Genomic DNA, 19,269 nt, shown 5'->3' on the forward strand with positions numbered 1-19,269 from the left:
CTCATTTCTTGGCCTATCAGTAGCAAACACTCCACATACAGAGAAACACATCCCAGTGGTTCTATGCTTGATTTGGTAAAAATTTTAGGGATTTTCACCAGTTATTTATATTTGGTGATAGTGGCAATATGTGGAATAGCAGAACCTTGTCAAAAAGTAAGCCAGAAACACTTCATATGACAAAATTAATGAAAAAACATGACAACATCTGGCTCGAATAATAGGTTCATCGATCTCTTTGCAAACAGACAATTCAGTGGGAAGGAAAGGCTAAATGTAATATTTTTAGAGTATAGAGTCCTTTGAATTTAGTAAAATGTAGGTTTAAGTAAGTCAAATATTTATAATGTTTAAACAGTTAACATTTAGATAAAAACTTCTTCATCTTAATAGGGTCATGACAGCTTACATTTGATATGCAAAGAATGTGTCAGATCCCTGGATACTAAATCAGATTCACTAAATTTTACAAGTAGGCATATTATTTGGTGAATTTATTCAGATCTGTAAGGGAAAAAAATGAATCTTGCAATCATGAAGTAATGAAAAATCACAGCAGCAGACCCCTGTATACAGCATTCTCAAAGTCCAAGTAAACACTCAAACAAACTCTATTTCTTCTGTGGAAGCAGGACCAGTTAGGCATAACTTCTGGTTAAGTGGCCTCTGTGTTATTGAACATGGCTTCCAAAGAAGTATACTATTGGCTTAGAAAACTGCCCCTGCAGTTTCTGTATACTTCCACCTGTGGTCAGCCCTCAATTAAGCCATAGAGGTTGAGCTCCAGCCAGTCTTTACCGCCAACCCTCTCTACTTAGGCCCCTGCCAGCTGGTGACTGGACAAGCCTTCACTAAGCTCATCCTGCTCCCTCCAATACCAATTAGGTTCTTCTGCTAAGGTCTGCTGGAGTATTCTATCCTCTGGCCCCAAATTCCAATGTGTGCATCCAGGTGAAGGATGTGATAGAGTGTGTGCTATGTCTGAAGCTGGGACATCTTCTACTTGTCTTCCTGTTCCATCTGGGGAGGCCCAGGTACTTAAGCCAGTTGTCTCCACCCTGCAGTTGCTACCTCCCCAAAGCCAACCCAGTCATCTTATAACCTGACCTGGAAATTGAACACTCTTATTCATATACCCTGCCCTTCCTCTTCAACCCCTGTCTGTCCATCTGGGGAGAAACCTACCTAAAATAAGACTATGCCCTCACTAGACTTATTAAGTTTACTGTTGATTTATTTAAGGAAAGATGGCAACACTTTCTGGTGAAATTGATGGGATTAGTGCACGGATTGGATGTGGGAGAAAAGGAGTAGAGAAGAATCAAGAAAGATTCCTAATTTTTCTTTTTTTGACTTGAACAGCTGGATAGGAAGGTAGTACTTCCTCTACTAGAAAATGGATAAAAGATTAACAGGTTTGGGTTTGGGGAATAAAAATGAAAATTTTCCAGTGAATGTACATTGTTTTTATAGTCTCAGCACACATATTTTACTTTAATTTTTAAAATGTTTAAGAAACCTAAGTAAACCAAAGAAATGATAGGCTTTGTAACATCTATCTGAATTTGTGATTGGACTAACTCTAACAGTACTTACAGAAAGATACTTACCTCTAACATCCATGAAAGTGAACTTCAACTTCATTAACTTGGTTGTGCCCACTAGACATTGAATGGAGATGGTGATCAGCAGTTGGATTTGCATACATAGAGGGAACAAGTCAGAACTAGAGGTGTCTGTTGGAATTTAAGACCATGGGATTGTTTAAGAACAGTTGCTAGAGGTCCCATGACTGAGTTGAAGTCAGTAAGGTAGAGGGAGGCCATGAGAAAATCTCAGGCATAAGACAAATGCACAAGTGTCACAGAAGATAAGAAGGCAGGGAAGTGACCACCATCTTGGCATCACAGTGGTCTTGATAACTTGGACCAGCAAAGGATCACTAGTTTTATGCATCAGCCTCCTAACTAGTCTCCTTAGGCCCGTACATGACCCTCCCCCTTATCTAATTTATACAGCAGCCAAAACCATCTTTTTAAAACTTAAATCTATCAGCCACTGGCTTTACCATTTGAACCTAGAATAAAATGTAAACCTCCATGGCTGGAACTAGTTTGAGATGAGTAAGGCACTTGAGCACAAAATTTAAAGAAGCATCCAAAATTTCTGTAATCAAGATAAATAACATGTAATGTGACATTTTAAAAATGTACTGCTGACCCCCCCATCAGGGCCTAGCTATACTTTCCAGTGAATATGTGTTCCTTTTATAGGCAAAAATAAACCCCACAAATACTAGTTCAAGTTTTTTTAATGCTTCAATAGCCTCAAATAAGCCCAAAAAATATAAAGCTGTTTTCCCAGAAGTACAGAAAGAAAGGCGCCCAACTTTAACATCAAAACAGGTGATGACTCAACTTATTTGTCCCAGTGGACAAGATTTTACTGATGAGTGAATACTCAGTGAGGTACGTGGATTAATAACAGCAGGAGAGCCATTTTTAGACAAAATCAATGATGCTTTCATGGAAAGATCTGGGCAGATTAAAGTTGTATAAGACCTAGTGCTTTTTGAGTGTTTAACTATGTTAGGATCATAATTATACTTTGTGACTTCTTCAACACAGAGAAGGGTTTTTCTTATTTAACGGTTACCAACTGAAAGAGCCAGGCAGCCTTAATTTCTTCATTATCTGATAAACCCAAGTTGTGTTGAAGCTTGAAGGATCTTAGAAATCCATTGACAGACCTTATTTTTAAAAGGGTCTGTGGTTGGGGGTTTGATTAACAGAATAAATATTTGTAGATTTTCCAAGTTAGCAAGAAATTTTTTTTTCTCTTGGTCTTTCCACCTTCTTCCCCCACCACTATGCCTTGTATCTGAAAGGTTGGTTTGCTTCCTTTGTGAATAACATTTTGGATAAACTGATTCAACAGGGCCTATAAACTATTGACTCTCATCTTAGTCAAACTAATATTGGCAGGAGTTTAGCTCTTATATTATTGTCTACCTCAGTTTCCCTATTTGAAAACTGCTAATATAAAATTCTGTCATCATTAGAAATGGTAATTGATTATCCAGATATTACCAATATGACACAGATGTCCAAATAAAATTATTATTTGGGGGTGGGGTTGTGCTGGGGATTGAACTCAGGGCCTTGCACTTGCTATATAGCCACTCTACCACTTGAGCCACCGCTAGCCTTTTTGCTTTAGCTGCTTTCCAGACAGAGTCTCATGTTTTTGCCTAGGGCTGGCCTCAGACTATAATCCTCTGACCTACACCTCCTGGGTAGCTAGAATTACAGATGTGTGCCACCATGTCTATCTTAACTAACTTTTTGCCTGGCCTGGCTTGAACCTTGACTCTCCTAAACTCTGCCTCCTGAGTAGCTGGGATTAGAGGTGTGAGCCACCACACCCAGCCAAGATTATTGGTGAGAAAGACACCTTGGTGTGTCTAACCACATTCTGATCCCCAAAGTGTCTCTCTTAATGTCCAGTTGTAATTTCTATCATCTGGCTAGATGATGAACGATGGCTGGCATGACATGGGACAGCTAGCAGGGTAGCCTAGATCTATTCATATGGCAGCTGGGCAGAGTTCTAAGGGACATCTCAGTGCCTGCAACACCTTCTGAAGCCTAGGCTAACAACTGACACATGTCATTTTCACTGCATTTTGTTAGTACAAGCAAGTCACAAATGAACCCATATCAAAGAGAAGGGAAATCAACTCCACTTCTTGATGGGGCATGGAGAAGACCAGCAAAGCCACTGCTGCAAAGGGACATAGGTACAAGAAGAAAAATAAACACAGCCATTCTGCAAACAAACTACTACAATTAATAAAGTTGGAAACCCCACTCAACTATGTATAATAAAGAGGCACTTTTTAACAAGAATATCAAGGGGGAGGGAAAAGAATGAAGAGCTGAGCCATGGAGAAAACCTTTGTTTTGGTAAAACCACTTGCAAGTGTAAGATGCTGACCATCGATAAGAACATGGGAGAATTGAAGCAGATACATTCCCATCTGTCTCAGGTGATAATACTGACTTCTCCAATTCTTGATGGTTTTATGAAACTAAAATTCTTGACCAAAGCTTTTAGGAGATTCAAGATTCATTCAGAGGTTGAAATTCCAGTCTGGCCACCTGCCATCATTGTGTTTAGATAGTTAATTGCTCAGTTATAGACTCTTATCATTTTATATCCTCATATATGTTTATTGGGTGCCTGTGGAGATGAGGATTTTACATATGTTATCTTATTTAATTTGATAATAGGAACAACCCTCTGAGATAGCTTACATCTGTGTCCTCCACATCTTACATGTGTTATAACTGAGGCTTAGAGCCTTCTAGTAACTCACAGGAGGCCACAGATCTGGGGATTGGTACGACCAGGACTCTTAAAAATACTTCCTGTTGTTCTGCAGTGTTATCCCCTCATTTTATCCTTTTCAGTTATATCAGGTTTGTTTTTAATACCTAAAGTTAAGAATACAAATGTCAAAATCAAGCTTACTGAGAAATAATGTAGAGACTCTCTTAGATCCTCTAGTATGTTTGTTTTATTTGTGTATCTCCAACTCAACAGGGAAGGTGGGCAAAAAGAAAGTTATTAGAATCATCAGCCAAATGAAAATCCATTGACAATAAAGATATATTCGATTTATTAAAATATGATTTCCCATAAAGCTTCTTAAAAATGTGTGTTTTGGGGATCACTTAGAAAAAAGAACCTTTCCTCATGCAACTTGGTGCTATGCAATGGTGCAAGAGTGTGTGTCTTCCCCAGGGTTCCTAATCCACATCTCCCATAGCCTCATACCTGCAAGGACAGAGAACCTCAGCTTTTGGGAACAAACCCTGCTTTACCAGGTAGGACATCTGTGGCCTTGGTCCTTAACTCTGCTTCACTGAGCCTCTCTTTCTCCAACAGTAAAATGGGATTGATAATTCTTATGGAGATGTAAATATTGAATGAAATAATACATTTAAATCAAGCTTTTGAATACTAAGTGCTATTGATTTGTCTCTTACTGTACATCTTTCATTCAAAACTTCCATAAAATAAAGCACAGCAAGCAAACTGCCTTGCAGTCCAAGGTGACTCCACCCACTCACTCTCTTTTGCATTTGTGATTCCCACACCTACCCGCTTGTGCTGTTGATCTATAGGACACCAGATGTGATGGAAAATGGCATTTGACAGACAACAGTTCTCCCCTCAGCCCCTGCCTGCTGAGTTACTGGCTGTCCTTAACCCATCTAGTTATTTCAACATTTTGAGCCTTAACTTCCTTCCAGCTCTGAAATAGAGGCAAAGGAGATGCTCACTACCCTAAAACGATGAGACAACTGTGGAAGACCCCATTCCTTTTAGTATTGACAAGAAAGTGTACTCACTTCTAAAATGTCCAGGCAACTAAGAAAGAGACTTTTGTCCCATTTCACACTTGTTTTATTTTTCTTTTGTCAGAGGGGATGTGAGTCCTGCTTCTCTCTTGTGTATTTTTTTCAAAGTGAGAGCAACACAGATGCAAACTGCCCTCGAGGCTACTACAGCCCACAGTCAGGCAAGAGGGTGCCTGATGCCCAGAGCAGACCTTCGGCACCTTGCCCATTCTGTGTCCACTGAATAGAGCAGGCCATCTGCAGTGACATTCGAGCTTTTTCCTGAAGAGTGTGAACTAATTGAGAGCCTGTCAGTGTGTGTAAAATGTTCCATGCTGCCTTCTGCTGTCACTTGCCTCTGCCAGATTCCATTTCAGTGCTCTGGGCTGTCAACTGGATGGACTGGATAGGTCCTTCTGGAATCCCTCCTTTCTGTCAGTAAGCAATTGCTAATGGGTGCCCTTTGGATTAGATTCTTCCAGCTTCCAAAGGGTAAGTATCTTAAAAGCACAAAGTTAGTGGTTTTTAACCTATCTATAGAGCCATAGACTCATTTTAGTCTCTGATCAAAGTTTTGGACACTCTTTCTGTTGACCCCTGAATATCCGTGCACCTGCAAAACTTGGCACACAGTTTCAGACATTTCACAAACTCTCCACTGCCAAATTTAGACTATAGATGCCCCCCCCAAAAATTAAGAACCCTGTCACTAAACAACTATCATATTTATTGTTGTGTGGGCAGTATTGTCCATCAGTAAGTTAATACCAGACTTATACTTTGTTTTATATATACTTTATAAATTAGGCTTGGGACAAAAATAAAACACAAACAAAACTGACCATATTGTCAAGAAAAGAAAAACACCATTAAGAGAGACAATCTGCTAGAGTAACGTGTCACCTTTTACTGCACATACACACAAAATGTACACACACAATTATTATGATTACATAGGAGAATGCTTGTACCCTTCAAAGATAAACATAAAAATGTTTAGAGTGGGCATGGTAAACCTATAATCCCAGTTCCTCAGGAAGCAGAGGCAGGAGGAGTGCAAGTTCAAGTGTAGCCCAGGCAAAAGTGGCAGGAAGATCTTGTCTCAAAAGCAAAATAAAAACAAAGAAGGGATCATGGAGCAGAGCTCAAGTAGTAGAGCACTTGCCTAGCATGCACAATGCCCTGGGTTCAATCCCCAGCACTATAAAAAGTAAAATAAAAATGTCTAGGTGTCCAGGGGTAAAAATACCATGATATCTGTAGTTTGCTTTAAAATTACTAAGAAAAAAATGTCAATATAAACATATATTGATTTTAAAAATACCAAAAATGTTGTTGACTTTAAGTGTTGGAAATACAGCTATTCTGAACTTTTGCTGTGTTTAAAATTTCTCATTATAAAAACTTGATGAATGAACACAAACACATTATTTTGAGAGAACTATCAGTACAAACACAACATTTTCCTTTTGGACTGGATTTCCTTAAATCTATTGATAAGTGTCATTTTTCCATAGGTCTAATCTATTTTTCATTGTAAAGTGGAATACTGTCCAAAGATAGCTAATGTTGCCCTATTTTGGTAAATAGTAACCTCTCAATGCTGATACTTACAACATTACATTATTATTATTATTATTATTATTATTATCAGTTTTTAAATGTTCTCTGAGCAGTAAGTTTGTGCCATGAGACCTGCTGCAAAACTGAGTTTTCAGAACTATTGTTAAGAAATTCCCAAAGTCAAGGCTTCAGAACCAAGGCTGAGGTGGGACTCAAGTGGTAGAGTCACTGAGTTCAAACTCCAGTATCACGAAAAAAGCATTTCTATGTGATATTTCTTACATAATTTCCCCTTATTCTACAACAAATTTTTAATTCCAATGCTGAAAGTAGTGCTGAGTGTTTGGCCAGGAAGGTGGTGCTGACTGTAATGCTCGTACCTTCCAGCTTCATTTGACCATAACGCGGTTAAGATTTCCAGAACACATCTTTTCCATTTCTGTTACTATGAAGCTACATCTGTTTTCAATTGTGCACAATTTCCATTGTGCTATTGACAGATAACAGATAAGATATGCCTTAGAAGACCCCAGCTACTGTCTGGAACCAAAATTTTTATCATAAGGTGGAATTTCCTACATTGTCAGACTATTATCAGCAAAAGCGGAGCACCATCCTTTCTTAGCAGCAGATCTCAGTTTCATTTCTATTTTGCTGTTTTACACTCTATAAATGTAGACAAATATTGTCTTTATAAGATTAGAAGGATTCATGACATTGAAAATCACACAGTTTATTTTTAAAATCATGTACTTTTTGTTCTAAGGAAAGCTCATGACTAAAGCACTAGGCTTCCTTAAATAGTTCTATGAAGATTGGAGGGCTTATGTTTTTTGATTACATTTTATTCTCCAGCAAGGAAGGTAAATTCAGAGTGAGTTTTACATTTACTTGGCAAATGCAAAAAGTGATGCCTTGGATGAGGGAACTCTGGGCATTGCAGAGGATATGGTTACGTTTGCCTAGTGAGGCCTTGGGTTCTATCTTTATCACCACAAAAAAAGGAAGAGGAGGAGAAGAAGAAGTTATTTCAAGTTAAGACTGCCTGCATTTCAATCCCAGCCCCTCCTATACTGCTTGTATAGTTTAGGGTAAGTTAGTTAACCTCACTTGGCCTTCCTCTCTAAGTGTATAAAGTAGCTATGAGTATCCATCTGTAGACAAAAAATAGACCATGACCAAAAATCATACTTTATGATTGGCCAATTTCCTCAATCTGATCATTACACATCATATATATATATATATATATATATATATTGAAGTGTCACTACACACCATGAATATGTACAATTACTATGTGTCAATTAAAAATAAAAATGTTTTTAGAAAAAAGAAAAGAAATATACCTCTATCCATTAGTTAAAGAGACTAAAAAAGAAAAATAATCTTACTTTATACAAAAATTTAGTCCAAATGGATCACAATCTTAGCGGTAAAATATACAATTATAAAACTTTTAAGAAAAACAAGAAAATCATTAGGACCCAGGACTAGAGTCCTATTTCTCTTAAACTCACTGCTGAAAGATGATCCATAAAAGGAAAAATTGGTAAGTAAAACCTCATCAAAATTAAAATCTTTCACCAAGTGAAAGTTGGAAGATGAAAGGACAAACTACAGACAGGGAGAAAACACTGGCAAACCACGTATCTGACAGAATTTTACCTAGACTATAGAAGGAGTTTTCAAAACATGATATAAAAAAACCAAACAATCCAATTAACAAATAGGCAAATGAAATGCAAACATGTTTCACTGATGAGGATCTACAAGTGCCAAACAAGTTCAGCATCACAAACCACTAGAGAAGCGCACACCACACTACAATGGGACAGCACTTCACCTATTAGAATGACTAAAGTAAGAAATGGAGATAATACCAAATGCTAGCAAGAATGAAAAACACTTGATCACTCACACATTGTTAGCGGGAGTGTAAAATGGAATGGCTACTCTGGAAAATAGGTTGGTCAGTTCCTTTTAAAACTAAAAATGGTCTTACGTCTGACCCAGAAATTGTACTCTTGGCATATATCACAGATAGTTAATGTTCATGCAAAAGCCTGTTGTTGAATGTTCAAGGCAGCTTTATTAACAACAGCTCTTCATAGGGTAGGTAATTAAACAGACTAGAATGCTCTGGAATGTTAATAAATGATCAAAAGGAACAAATTATTGATACATACAACAACTTTGATGAACCTCAAGAAAATGATACTGAATACTGAATGGAAAAGGCCATTTCAAAAGGATGCATACTGAATGATTCCATTAATATGACATTCGTGAAATAATTACAGAGATTTATCAGTGATTTGTGATGGTCAGAGGTTAGAGATGAGGGAAGGGGATGATTCGACATACAGGGATATCACAGGGAACCATGTGGCAGTGCTACAGTTAGGATCTTGATTGCAGTGGTGGTTTCATAAAGCTACCTGTGTGATTGAATGATGTAAAGCTATGCACATCCTTCAAAACACAACACACGCATATATAACTGGTGAAAGCTGAATGAGCCCCACATGTTACACCTACTTTTGTTCTGTACTATAATTGTGCAAGATGTTTCTGTTGGGGGAAGCTGGGCAAAGTGTGCACAGAAGTTCCTTGTACATTTTTTCAACTACCTGTAAATCTACAATTATTTCAAAGCAAAAAGGACTTATAATGCTTTCTAACAACACCTCCCACCTAAGATTGGTTTTTTTCTTTTGCTTTTTTTTTTTTCTTTTTTGGTAATACTCGGATTTGAACTCAGGGTTTTGTACTTGCAAGGCAGGTGCACTACCACTTGAGCCATGCCTCTATAACCTGTTTATTTTGGAAATAGGGTCTCATCTTTTACCCAGACCAGTCTGGATGGTGATTCTCCTATTTTATGCTTCCTGCTGTTGCTGGGATGGCAGTTGCACACCACCACACCCAGCTTTTTTCCACTGAGGGACTCACCAACTTTTTTGCCCAGGCTGGCCTGAAACCATAGTCCTCCCTTTCTCAGTCTCCCAAGTAGCTTGGGATGGCAGGTGCATGCCACAACACCCATCTACTTGTTAAGATGAGGGCTTGCTGACTTTTTGCCTGAGTTGGCCTTGAACCATGATCCTCCTTATTTCAACCTCCCAAGTAGCTAGGATTACAGGTATGAGCTACTGGTGCCTGGTTTTACCCAGAATTTTGAATGAGCATTTAGCATAGTATCTCATCTGTAATTAGTGCTTAATGAAGGTATGCAAGGATTTTATATATTAACTGTTGCTATTGTTACTTAATTGGAAGAGTGATTTAAGCTAGAATATAAGTTCATGACAGCAAAGATTTGGTCTATTTTTCTCACTGTGGTATCTCATACAGAGACTAGTGTAGCACATTTAAGCCACTCATTAAACATGTGATGGAGAGTGAGAGTGATTTTGAAGAAGCCATGAAGATATTTGGAAAATTGAGTAAAAATGAATGACATGGTAAAATCCATGGCAGAACACAGATAAAGTGGCCAAAATGGCAACTCAACTGAATTGTCCATGTAAGCAAAGGATGGGGTAAGAGCAGCGAGCTCAGATGTTGAGGATAACATCTGAACCTTAACAAGATGCTCCCTAGCCAAAATTGGATCAGCTTCAGGGAGGATAATTGAGAAGGTAACTGTTCTCATATCATGCCCCCCATTGGTGGGACTCCTAGTTCTTACCTCGCACTGTACTTTTCCAAGATACCCAGTTGTACCGTGGTCAACACCCAATGGAATTCTTCCTTACTGCCATGTTCTCTACTTCAGCACATGATGCACCTGTTCTATTCAACCCTTTTACCAACTGAAATAGATGAACATGTCTGAACCCACCTCTACCATTAGTATTCCAGGTCCAGCTGAGCCACCAAAAGGAAGACTGGCTTTCTGCTTAAAGGACCCATGCAATAATAGCTGGGCATAGAGTCCCAAGGATCAAGCCAGAGGATTGTTTTGATGAGACCACTCTATACAGTCAAATAATTTCTGCTGACTATGACCTAAACCTCTACACTAGATCCAAGCACCTCAACATTTTTTCTGCCTCATAGTGAGTTTCCTACCACTTTGAACATCGTCCTTCTTTGCAAAGCCCTAGTTTAACCACTTGTAACAAGCAATCAAAAGATCACTGTTTGCTGAGGATCTGTGGGGTGCCAGCACAATGATAGGCAAATGCGAAACATAAAAATGTGTAATAGGTGACAATATTATTCAAGAAGCAAGCAAAATGGCACATACACAATCAGGAATTCTGTGAAATGCTGATTCTAACGAAAAGAAGAGTTCAGTGAAGGGAAGTTTGATGTTATTACATTTCCACAAACATGACAAAATAGTGCCCCAGTCAGAGTGCACATCCCTGCTGCTTAGGAAGAAGGATTCAAAACACACCAGATCACTAACAGTATCAAAAGCCGAGTGGAAGTGATGCAAGTCAGTGTTGGGCTGAAGCCATTTGCATCCAGCTTCACTATAAATGAGCGTATGGGATCATTAAAAAAATAAGATGTAATTTAACTTATGTATTATTAATCATTCATTTATTGAGCATGTAGCACCGCCATGCTAGGTGCTGTGGAGCAATGGGCAAGTTCTGTGCCCTCAGAAGGGGTTCAGTAATGGAAAGAGAGAAATGAGATATATAACGCAAAAGGATGAACTAGAGAGGAAATGGGGGGACAGGGTGAATGGGAGATGGAAGTAACCAAGCAGGACCTGAAATGAACATCACTGTGTTCCACTTTTATAATTCATTTCTGTGGTGTGAATGATTTAGCTGCCTCTTGACCTCTCTTGGAAAAAGAAGCACAGATGAAAGGAGTGGGACCAATTCTTGGTGTCAGTACATTTTCATCAGAAAATGTTTTATACTTGAAATCTGTGCCTTTTAGTGTTTGCCTTAAGTTTACTTACATTTCCATTGGTATTATTAAGTATTTAAATTGGTCATATAAAATATTCATTTGCTTCTTGGAAATTCCAAAAATGAAATTCAGCAAATCTGGCATCCGTATTTTCTTTTTCTTCGTGTGTGGAAATTGTGTCAGGGTCCTGTAGAAATTAGGTACTGACATTGTACCATCTAGATTTCTAGGATTAGAAGTGAAAATGTGAAGACCCAACATGCTGTGTTAATGAGGTTATACTTTTGTATCTAGTAGATCATAAATATGGAAAATTATATATTACATATCAAACTCTTTGCATTATATTATGAGCATTGTATTGTTTAGCTTGTATTGTTTAACTCTCTTTGAACTTTGGGGTTTCTTTAGCTCTTAAATCTATGAATTTTTTTAAAACATTGACAAGAAAACTTTGCTGTCAATAATATGAAAAATTAAATTACTCTTCCAATTTTATCAGTTTCATGATACACTTTAAATATCTAGTTCCTTTCACTCATTGAATTTTGCTACATATTCCTTAAAATTTTATAAGCAAAATAAGGTTCTTCAATATATGTATTTGGGGATCTGGTACTGGGGTTTGAACTCAGGGCCCTGTACTTTCTAGGCAGGTATTCTACCAGGTGAACCACACTCCCAGCCCTATTTTGCTTTTAGTTATATTTCATATAGGGTCTGGTGTTTTGCTCAGATGACCTCAGACCTTGATCCTCCACCTACAGCCTCCAGCATAGCAGGGACCATAGATGTACACCTCCACACCCAGCTTATTGTTTGAAATGCAGCCTCACTAACTTTTTCTTTTTTGGCTTGGGCTGGCCTTGAACCTTGATGCCCCCAATCTCCACTTCCAGAGTAGCTGGGATTGCAGGTATAAGCCACCTTTGCCCAGCCTATGTTCTTCATATTTTTAATAGTCTTTGCTAGCTTCTTTCCAAATAAGAATAAATGATAAATACAGATTTAAGAAATCAATAATAACATATGATTACAAAAGTGATGGCTAAATCATATACTTACATTATCTCTAAATATAATCTAACTACTACCAGTTCGGATCCCCATTAATTTTCTACAACCTAGAAGAGCACGTCGTATACATTAAGGGTACAATAAATATTATCAAAAATATTGTTAAATGAACAAATGGATGGATTTTATTTGTTTATTTATTGCTATTCGGAGTCTCCATTGATGCTTTAATGATTATTTCATTTTTTGAATTTGTTATTTACTCAAAACGAAGAAACAGCACTAGTCCTTCAACTGTCAGAAATTAATTGAATACTGGCATACCCATGTTTCCAAGTAAACTACATGGAGCGCATTTATCTCTGACCTGCAGTGATAAGTGGGGTCACCAGAGGGCCCCCCTTTTCCCACCTACTGTGGAGCTACTCACTTCTTAATACAAGTCATTTTGATACATAGAAAAACTAATTTGCATTGTTACTTGAACCTATGCCATTATGAAGGTCATAAAAAATCCCTCCATGACCTTCAAGAGGCAAAATAATTTTTAAAAAAATTCATGACAGTTTTTGGTGGGCCTAAATAATAATGCTGACAGAGACAAAAGAAAATAACCTCCACTTTCTCTGCTCCCAAATACTAACTCACAAGTCAATTGCAAATGCATACAAAATGAACACAAATAAAATCTCTCATTCTAAATTCACAACAATTACCTGGCAGCTATTTTCTAGCCTCCATTAGAAGTCAGACTTCATAAATAGTTCTTAATATTTTCACTGTATATGGAGTTATGCTTCCTGAAACCCTCTCCCCACATTACTGTAAGGAAAAATCCCACTTTTTTGTTTCCCCAACACTTGGAAAAGCTTTGGAGCCCAACTGCCTGAGTTCAGAGCCCAACCTCTGTCAGCCTTATGCTCATCATGCATTAAAGGGACAGATGTGGCTATGACACCTATTATTGTGGGAATTCAATTTTGTATGTGTGTGTGTGTGTGTGTGTGTGTGTGTGTGTGTGTCTGTGTGTGTGTTTATATATATATATATATATAAACATATAACAAATAGTATCCCTTATTACTGACTGGAGTCTGCCTGATTTGCTATTATTCTTTAGTTTGTCCAGCACTAGCATTTGTTAGACATTTTTTTAAAAAATCACATCTTCTTAAATACTTTTTTCCTTAAAAAAAGTAAGGCAGTAGTGTAGCTCAGAGGTAGAACCCTTGCCTGGCATACTTGAGGTCTTGGGTTTGATCCCCAGGACTAAAAAGAAAGAAGAAATAAGGCAATGGAGACTAGATATGAATGTGTTTTAGATTCCTATCTAGTCAAAAGAAATCTGTGTAGCTAATGCCAGAACACCACTAACTGATTGTGTTTGATTGGCATATCAAAATTGTTCCTTAGCAATTGTGGGAATTGCTCTAACAATACGATGAAGTATACTAGTGACATCTGGATTTTTCAGGGGAAGGCTAGAGATGGCAGTGGTGGATGGATTGTTAATTCCTAAATTAAATGAATTAGAAGGAGTGTTTAGTATCCTGAGTACACAAATAGCCTGAGGCCCTTCCTGCCTCTCTCCATTTATAAAGTGGGGACTGCTGTCTTCCATGTGCCTATTTAATAAAAAAGATGAAGTAGTCCTTGAGTGGACTTAAATGATCACCACAACTATTAATTTAGCCAATGGAACAAGCAGCTGGGGAGCTTCCTTTACTGACACAGAAGCACACAGCTCCTGGTGCCTGCATGGCTCACTCCCTAGTGCCACTTGGTTGCATTTTAAGTAGCCACAGTGGACCATAGAAGGCACAGAGGTGAATCCTGTCTTCCAGGATCTTACAATTTCCAGGATTTGAGGAGCTGGGTAGGATACCCCCAATATAGCTTACCAATTCTGTGAAAAGTATTTAAAGAACTGCTATTTAAAGGTTTCTGCTAATGCCCAGTGAAATACACAAGATGCCTATTTGAGAGGCAAGAAGAAAATATTAGGATTTCTATTTATTTTTATCTTTGAAAAAAGAGGAAAGAAATTAGTCCATATTTACTTAATGGTTGACAGTAGCACATAGGAAGGTAGATAGAAAGATAGAAAGATAGATAGATAGATAGATAGATAGATAGATAGATAGATAGATAGATAGATAGGTGATAGATAGATAGATGATAGATTTAGATGGTAAAGATTCCCATTACACTGCCTGTACTTGTTCAGAATGATCCTGATCATGGAATAGGTGCTAATTCATGGGACAGGAACATGGTCAGAAGCCAAGACAAGGAAATAGAATCAGTTGTGTCATCTCCTCCTACAACTGACAAGCTAGTACATGTCCATTTGACCAACCTATAGTGTCCTAGGAAATCACTTCTCACCATCCTCATCAATGAACTTACTCTGCTTCACACAGAAACTACCCAGTCCCTAAATCCAACTCATCGCCTGAGACTACTTTGCTTTTGTCATATGATTTTCCATTATTTCCCTTGTAGCTCCTAATAGCAATAATAATGATAATAGAGCTTAATATTTAGTAGTTAGGTACTTAACATTGGCCTAAGGACTTCACTATTATGCTATTTAACTGTCACAACAACCCTCTGAGGTAACTACTGTTATTGTCCCCATTAAGTGATTTGCTCAAGGTCACAGTTAAGAAGAAGCCAAAACAGGAAAATGGAGCCCAGCTGTCTGGCCCTGACTCCCATGTGACACCATTTTCATCCTATTTTATTTCTTCTTATGTATAACTATCTAAAAGGCAAAGCACTGTTCCTTAGCTATTTCTAGACAATTTCTCTTCCACTTTTGGAGTATAGCAACTTTCAAATATCTTTCTGCTCTTCCAAATATTTCATGATCATGGGAATTATAAATGATCAAAATGCTCTGCTTTTGAAATGTGAGCTTCCATGAGGAATCTTCTTATCTAGGTCACTTCTCCCCTTTCTCTCCATCCTATCTCTCTCTGTAAAGCAGGATTGTGAAGCAGGTACTCCCACATCTTGGAGTAAGACTTTACAGCCCAAGTCTTTAAGATTCTTACTTTCCTGAAGGTTACTGAGACAATTTCCCAGTAACCAGCATAAAGTGACTTGGATTTGTATCTCTCAGTATTTCTTTCTTTAGGAATTTATTTAACCTCTCCTTCCTTAATGTTGTAGGAAAATACACTAAGACATTTTAAGAGGGGGGATGGAATTCCAACTAAGTAAGAGGTGATAGGGTTTCTTTCCTTTTAGATTCTAAGTTGGAGGCTTTTGCACTTTTTGTTTTGACTTCCTTATAGGTTTTGAGGTTTATTCATCTTTAACCAGGAGAGATAGTTTGAATGTTTTTTGTTTATTACAGAGAAATATAGTGAAACAATAAGAATACATTATTTTATACTTCCATGTCAACTTTTTAAATGAAAATCATTCATCCAAGTCATCCCTCACCTACCTTTCTAAACTCTAACACATTAAAATGAATGCCAGTTAAATACTGGATTAACATTTTAATCACTGGCATATTTGTTTTGGATCACATTTATGACAAAATAATACTTTTAGATTTAACCGCACAAGCTTTATAGTGCTTCTTGGTCTTCTACATAATTAATTTAGGTACGTTTCACTGGTTGTGATGATAGAACTTAATAGTTGTTGCTGGATTTCCCTGACAAATTGCTGATGCTTCATCTGTATTGGATGCTAAGTTACTGGCCAGAAAAACCATCCTTTATTTTATACACTGTCTCTCAGCATGTCAAACCTTCATGAGAATACTCTCTATCATTAAAAATGCTTCCAGATGTGTTATGTTTTATTATCTAGGGGGGAAATGGGATAATTTCAAAACCATTATGAAATAAGTAGCAAAACTCCCATATAGAATTGGGATCTCCAGCAGAAGAGACAACAGATTACTTATGACATCCTTCCAGGTGTTCACTTAAGTGGGAGGGGGCTGGGTTAATTTGAATAAAGATTTGAATTGCAGAATTCTTCCTTGAAAGTAAAAGATGTAATATATACATCCTGGCCTAGAAGAAGTCCTGCTGCCATGGATGGAGAAAGGAGCCTGCTTTATTGCACCAAAGCCCCAGCCTGAGGCCCTCCAGGGTGCAGTTTGGCAATTCTCTGAAATGATTCTCAAGAATTGTGTGCTGCAGACGGATGTAACAAATCTCTCTTATAGCTGACATAGCCTTTGAGCTGACCACCAGGAACTGGGCTTTCAAATGCTACAGCCCAAATTGATACTATTTTGATGTATTATAATAAACCACACAATGGTGGATGTTATTAAAATTGGATAGGATAATAATGGACAGCACTAAAATTAAGGAGATTAAAAAACAACACACACAACCAGCCTGCCAAGATTAATCCTGAAAGACTGCTTTTGAAAAATTGTCCTTTGTAACATCCAATAGAACAAATTTGCCAGCTGTCCAATGGCCATCAAAGTAAATTCATGTCACTGAGGTCAACCAAAATCCATTGGCCATATATCAGTATCATTTCTTGTCACCATTACTTGTTACTTCCAGTGTAATTAAAACCCCATTAAAATTGAATTCCTAACATAATCAGCAGCACATTGATGGGACTATGAGGCTCTTCAGTATGCAATTAGAGCAAGCCTAAGTGAAGTAAGCATCAGGAATTACCCGTGGATACAGGGGAGCCCCTGAAAATGGTCAATTGTCATCATATTTCACATTTTGCAACCAGGCTACATAAAAGGAAAGTAGAGGGACATTTTAAATGGACTCTATTGTTCTTTGTGTATCTACCTAATTTAATATGCTTTAACCTGTTGTATATTCTTGTCTGCAAATCACACCTGAAAAAAAACTAATGATATCAACTTCTGCTGACATTAAACAGTGGGAAATTCTGCAAAGGATTTTTTCAGATATTTCTCTGTACTGCTTTTTTTTTTCTTTGAAGAATCTATGTGCAAGTTACTTTCCTTCCACTTATTGTGTTTTACGATCTGTCTAGTTTGTGGGGAAAAAAAAAGAAAGTGTGTAGATATTTTTGTCTTTCTTTCACACCAAAAGGCAGGGGATTCTTTTTTCCCTCCTCAATTTCTTTAAATATATATTTTTACTTCAAGCTCCCAGTTGGTGATATTTTTGCTCTTCTGAAGCCCACCCTTTTCTCTTCTCATTCTCACCCCATTCCTTCATGGTCCATGGTATCACCTGGGTATCAGTCTGGTTCATAATTATTTGTCTTCCACTTAGCTACAAGGTGTAAATTTGCTAACTGAAAAGGCGTGCTCTGACAGTTATTTTCAATGTATGTCCAAAGGCTGAACCTGCTCCTCTGGAAATTTTCCCTTGAGGATTATTCTGCAGAATGTGGGGTCATTTGTTGAGCTGTCTGATGTGGAAGAAAAGAAAATAAAAGGACACACCAGAGAGAAGCAGGTTCATACCATGCGTTTCAGAGCAAAGAGGGAAATCAAAGGATAATTTCTGGTCCACTCCAGTCCCCACGTTTGTTCTTGGGAATTAGGGCAAAAGAAACGTTTTCTTCTCATGTTTTTAGAGCAGTCACTGAGAGACAGCCCCAAATCAGGAAGTTATGGAAAATTTAGTGATGCCTACGGGACATGCTCAAAAATTACTACCAATCCAGAACCCTTCTGTCTGCCTGAAGCACACAAGTTCTTCAAAGATCTATAAAAAATTTTTAGAACCCGAAGAAGAAAAATAGACTGTATTGATTCCAACATCCAAAAAGACATCTTTACAAAAATCAAGATTATTGATTATTTAATCAAATATCTATAAAGTATTTAGTATCAGCCTCATTAAGTATCAGATTTACTCTTCTTAAGAATTACATTTCATGTGAAAACAAATTGTGACTCAGTTTTGTCACATTCCAAGATTTTAAGCATAAATTAAATGAATTGCCCATAGCCAATAATTTGAAATTCAAAGTTATAAGAATCCTCTCCATTTTTTACATAGGAATGTACATTTTATGTGGAGTGTGGGAGCATCATAATGTTTTTTTATATGATGTATATGGTGGGAACTAAAAAAGAGAGGCTGCATTTCATAAAGGTCTTAAAACAGCTCTGCACCAATCACCTCTTCCTCACCTGTATGATTGTTCCTACGGATGCAAATCTGCTCAGATTCAATTAGGGAGGACCAGAAGGCAAGGTCAAAGAGAGGGAAGTTCTGGTTTGTTCTTTCTGTACACACCTATAGTTGAGGTGGAGTATCAAGGACAGTGATCTAGCCCTGAGGAAACACAAAGCACCTCCAGCTACATCACTGGAGAGGTCACAGATGGTGTCCTGACTATAGGAAGGGAGTTCACATTGAGTTGGGGAAGCAAAACCACTCAGTTGGGTCATACCAATAGAATTCCAGTGTCC

At 37.7% G+C, this 19,269-nt stretch overlaps 1 protein-coding gene across 6 annotated transcripts in view; it reads left to right on the forward strand.

Moving 5' to 3' along the window:
• Slc24a2 (solute carrier family 24 member 2) overlaps positions 1 to 19,269 on the forward strand; it is a 220,233-nt gene that overhangs the window by 117,923 nt on the left and 83,041 nt on the right. The gene's annotated exons all lie outside the window — the stretch shown is intronic.

This window comes from Castor canadensis, chromosome 13 (assembly GCF_047511655.1).
Source record: "Castor canadensis chromosome 13, mCasCan1.hap1v2, whole genome shotgun sequence".
Lineage (NCBI taxonomy): Eukaryota > Metazoa > Chordata > Mammalia > Rodentia > Castoridae > Castor > Castor canadensis.